This window comes from Cornus florida, unplaced genomic scaffold (genome assembly GCF_030987335.1).
Source record: "Cornus florida cultivar Cherokee Brave unplaced genomic scaffold, ASM3098733v1 CherokeeBrave_3.0.0_Hap2_Chr02, whole genome shotgun sequence".
In the NCBI taxonomy this organism is placed as follows: Eukaryota; Viridiplantae; Streptophyta; class Magnoliopsida; order Cornales; family Cornaceae; genus Cornus; species Cornus florida.
Window position 1 is genome coordinate 19903675 of NW_026775572.1, and position 6000 is coordinate 19909674.

Genomic DNA, 6000 nt, shown 5'->3' on the forward strand with positions numbered 1-6000 from the left:
ACATCACTCGATTCAACACAGAGATGTTGCAGGTAGAAGAGGTGGACGACAAGATGGCTTTGACCGCCTTCATAGGAGGACTCCAAACCTCCAGATTCTTGTTCGTATTATCTAAAGAACCTCCCATTAGCATGGCAAAATTGTTGATCAAAGCGCATAAACACATGAACGCTGAAGATGCCATGAATGTACGGAATGGAAAGGAAGGAGATGACAAGAAGAGGTCAGCCTCTCTCACCAGGGATGAAAATGATACCAGCTATAAGAGATCGTTCTTCAGCCAAAGCGATATGACATACCATCAGGAGGACTCAGATAAGTATACCGACTAACAATTGTCTCACAGCTGGAATTAGCCTTATCAAGTCATTCAAAATAAAGACTGGGGGCATCTTAGTTCATCATTTTAAATGGAGAATAGCTCCCTCACGTGTTATTTTGTTTTTCAATAAAGTTACCATCACCAATGAGATGGATGACCCTTAATTTTTACGTAATAAAATATTACATTTTTAGTTACCTACCTATGTGGTAATATTAAGCTCATAGTAATCTACTTAGTTTATTAAAGGGACGAGAGGCTGACTACACCTTATTAAAGGTTTTCTCATTAAAGGGACCAAGGACCAACAACACATTCTTCCCTCATTAAAAGGATAAGAAGCTGACTACTCCTTCTACACAGAAGGGTGAGATAATTAAAGTTTCCTTCATTTACTAGCGAGATGAGACGACTACCTCTCTTATTAAAGGGGTCACCCTCCTTCAGACTACATCTCTTTCCCCCATAAAGGAACGAAGGGTCAACTTCATCTTCTTCCCTCGGTAACGAGACGAAATGTTAATTACTCTCTTATTAAAGGGTGAGCTCACAACGTTGAAGCAAATTTACTTCCCTTATTAAAAGGGGCAAGAAAGTAATCATCAAGCATGCTTAGCTCAGTGGGACTTGGCATTCCCAACGCTTGACAAAAATCTGATTCCCTTACAAAAGGGACGAGCTGAGTGAAGCTCGTAAAACCTAATTCCCTTACTAAAGGGATGAGCTGAGTGAAACTCGTAAAACCTAATTCCCTTCCTAAAGGGACGAGCTGAGTGAAGCTCATAAAATTTAATTCTCTTACTAAAGGGATGAGCTCAGTGAAGCTCGTTTCCTTATTAAAAGAGTGACGAGTTGAGTGAAGCTTATAAAATTTATTCCCTTGCCAAAGGGATGGGCTGACTGAAACCTATGAAGTTTACAACTAGTATATTGGATTTTCAAAAGAAAAATCCAGTTTTACATAACTAAAAGTCATTGATCATGGGTTTGAATCCATGCCCTTCCAAAACAGAACCTTGATTTGGTATCTGTGGTAATTCCAACATAGAGAACAGTACCCAAGGGAAGATTACCCAAAGGTAGAGTACCCACGGGAACATTACCCAAGAGAAGAATATGTGACGGCCCTGGTTTTTCAAGCCAGTGCGTCCTGTGATGAACCGAAGATTGACCCGATAACGGATCCAAATACGGAAGCGAAAACATAAAACATGACCCTGGAGATGCAATGCATCTGTAAGAAGCCAGAGTGACCTTCCATGAGGCTACGGATCTCAACGGGAACAATGCGGAAATAAATGATCAGAAAAAAAAAACCGAACAGGCCCCCAAGGGCAAAATAGTCATTTCACATGGAAGCAACGTCCTTGGGAATGTACATCATTCCTAAACACATACATGATGTAACACCCCCACATTTCCCACGTATAAGTTGATCAGGCTTATACACGAAAAACGAGGGATATCAAAAACAATTGGCAATATACAAGCATGGAATACAAAATGATGGAAATAAAAGAATTTAGACAGGAAAGAAACATTAAATAATACAACATCCATCCATCCTTTATTTAATACAGTACTTCATTACAACTTGGAAATCCTACGTCAGGGATCCCTAAATATAACCCTGAGAGTTCAACGTCAAAAGTAAATAAAAACTGAAACTGAAATACTACATAAAACTTCTACCCTGCACTGGATCGTAGGAGTAGATGAGTTCGGATGATGGTCCCACACTGCTAACCTCAGCCTTGAAACGGATACTGACCGTATCCTGAAATAACAACAATGGTGGGTCAACCCCACGAGCAAGTCCTCTCTACTATGACCCAAATCAGAGAATCAAATAAATTAATCATTATGAATCGGATGAGTACTATATCTGTATACATCCTATGGGAACTATCCAATGTATAACATGACCTCAACCAGAATAGACGGTGATCACTTAGACTCACACTAGGTGGTCAAGTGTCGCCTTTCCCTACCCGGGAAATCAGCTATTATACATGGTGCACGGTACTGACAACACAGACTATAACGAACTACACAGTGATAACACCTCGCAAAGTACTGATGAATATACTGAGCATATCAATTAGGCAACACATGCCAACAATATTAATAAATATACCGAGTATGTCAATTAGGCAACACATGCCAATAATATTAAACCACATACCCCGACAGCCACACATCTGTCTATCGCAACGAATGCATAAGGTATAAATGAGTCTAAACTTATTAGCCAGCTCATATGGTTCTATATGGCAACACATCCATATAATATAAATGCGACATAATTAAACAGTCCATTTATTTCCTGAAATGCACACAGCATAATAATCATGGTTTATATATCAATTAACAGTATAAACATCCTATAAGATATCATGGATAATTTATCTGACTAAAACCATGGCCTTATTTAATTTAACAGTAATGTTTGATACCATTAAATACGATAATAACACTATTTATATTTAACAATGTCGTTAAATAAATCACATTAGTATCCGTACTGCGAACGAGCCAATAAATGCTTAGAAAAGATTAATCGGCCATAAGAATAAGTAACGGGTGTTAAAATAATAATTTCGTGGCCCGTTAAACCCGTAATTACCAACACAGTACCTAAAAATTCAAGTTTAAGGTTCTGGAATTTACAAAACAGGCCCTAAGGGTATTCTGGTAATTTCCAGCAGCTGTAGGGACCCCACACGCGCCCTCACGCGCCTCCCAGAGCCTCCCCACGCGCAGCCCAACCTTCCCCACTCTCCCACGCGCCTCCACGCGCGTCTGGCATCAGCCACGCGCTCCCACGCGCGCGCACGCGCTGCCACGCGCGCACTAAGGGTGCCTTGCTGACGTGTCACTTCCTGGTTGGTTGGCTGCATCCGGATTCCGTACTCGCGTCACACCGGATCATCTCACCCTATCTTCCCTCCATCCAACGCCCACAGATCCGGGTGTACCGCGGTATCATGGACCGCGATGCACCGGATCAATCAGACTCCACTAATGGCCAGGATGCGCGCGTACACCCTCCTATGGTGCGCCGCGTCGCACCGGATCACTCCGGTCGTCTCCCCCACTGCCGGCGACCGGAAAACTCGCCGGAAGGTCGCCGGAAATTGCAGAAAATGCTCGGAAAAATCTAGAAAATTCTAGAAAAATCCCTAAAGTCTTATTTAATTATTTTTAGCCATTATTAATTTCATAGGACATTAAATAAATATATACCATCCTATATAATTAAAATTCCATTAATTTAATAAAATAAAATTAATTATTTATTAACCTCCTAACCTTGGCTCTATGCATAAAAATAAGCTAAACAATTAATTTATTAATTCAAAGGGGAAAAGTAGATAATAACTTGCCTTTTTGGATTTAAAATAAATCCGCCGGTCTGCGCGTAGTCGGGTAAAATTGCCTACACCGGTCCAAGCTTCTTTCTCTTTCTCTTTTCCTTTCACTCTTATAAAATAGCTCTCTAGAATTTATACTTTGCTTCTAACTCCCTTTTATTTTTTTTTCTAAGGCAAGCTAGTTAATTTATATACAAAATATATAATATAAATATTACAAATATCTTATTTTTTTCATCAACTAACCATCCTCCCAACCATATGGCTTCAATTCCAACCATAACCATTGATGCAATCCTATCCTAATCTCTAATTTCATCATGACTTTGGTTTAATACTATTATTATTATTATAACTATTATTATTATTATTACTAATATTATTATTAATAAACTTTTATTATTATTATTATTATTATATTTTTATTATTATTATTATTAAACTAATATAATTATTATTATTGTTATTACAAAATAATATATTCTATCATCATAATACTTTATAACACAAATATAATACTCTAATTCACTAATATTGCTTAATTAAACATAATCAACAAATAAAAGTAATTAAAATAATACATGCACAATTAAATGAATAAATTTACTATTTTCACATACACAATTAATTTACATGCACAATTAAATGAATTTAATAAAATAATGTAGTATGCACAAATAAATAAAATTAATTAACCTAACACAAAATTAATTTAAATACATTCTTTAAAATTACGGGGTATTACATTCTCCCCCCCCTAATAAAGGAATTTCGTCCCCGAAATTCACTACATACCTGTCTTAAAAAGTTCTGGATACTTGGCACGGATAATATCTTCCCGTTCCCAAGTAGACTCTGTAGCACTATGATGACTCCACTGTACACGTACTAATGGAATAGTCTTCGTGCGCAGTATCTGATTCCTACGATCGAGAATACAGTAAGGTTGTTCCAAATAGGTTGCATCGGGTTGCAACTCAATCTCACCCACATCAATGTGTTGGTATCGATCTTCATCCCGTAGAAATTTTCGCAGCATAGATACATGAAAAACATTATGTACCCTATGAAGATTATCTGGTAGAGCCAGACGATAAGCTACTGCCCCAATCCGATCTGTAATCATAAAAGGACCCACAAAACGAGGCGATAACTTACCCTTTGACCCAAACCGCATTACTCCCTTCATGGGAGAAACCTTAAGCAAAACCTGATCACCAACCTTAAACTCCAAAGCACGAGTTCGACGGTCAGCATAACTTTTCTGTCTGCTTTGAGCTGTACGCATCCGATCCCTAATAATAATGATCTTTTCTGACGTGTCCTTAATAAATTCAGGACCCAAAAAGCTGTTCTCACCAACTCCAAGCCAACAGACAGGAGACCTACACGGTCTACCGTACAAAGCCTCAAATGGTGCCATACCAATAGTTTTCTGATAACTATTGTTATAAGCAAACTCTGAAAGCGGCAAATATTCCTCCCAATTGCCCTTAAAATCAAGAACACATGCCCGCAACATGTCTTCTAAAATCTGATTAACTCGCTCAGTCTGTCCATCTATTTGAGGATGATAAGCAGTGCTAAGATATAGTTCTGTACCCAAAGCCTGCTGAAAGCTCCTCCAAAATCCTGATACAAACTTCGGATCTCTATCTGATACGATGGACAATGGTACACCATGAAGTTTCACCATTTCTGCAATATACAGCTTAGCATACTGTTCTGACGTAAAGTTTGAACGAACAGGCAGAAAGTGAGCGGACTTGGTCAATCTATCAACAATGACCCAAATAGAGTTGTGATTATGCTGTGAAGTAGGTAATCCCTCTATAAAGTCCATGGAAATACTTTCCCATTTCCACTCTGGTATGGGAAGTGGCTGTAACGATCCTGGCGGTCTCTGATGATCAATCTTAATCATCTGACAGGTGCTACATTTAGAGACAAAGATAGCTATATCTCTTTTCATGCCGGCCCACCAAAACTGGCGTTTCATGTCCTGATACATCTTGTCTCCCCCTGGATGTACAGAGAACTGAGAAGTGTGTGTCTCTCTCATCACAACATTTCTCAAATTATCAGCTGAAGGCACAATTAAACGTCCCTTGTACCTCAATCCTCCATCAGTCCCTATAGAATAAAAAGGAACATCTTCGGAGGCTAACTCCGAAACCCGATCAATACACTGTTGATCTGAGAGTTGCGCTTGAATGACCTGATGAATGATAGAAGGAGTTACTACCACACATGCCATAAAAGCGTCTGCTAACTCATCAACAGTCTTCAAAGCATCCCACTCTG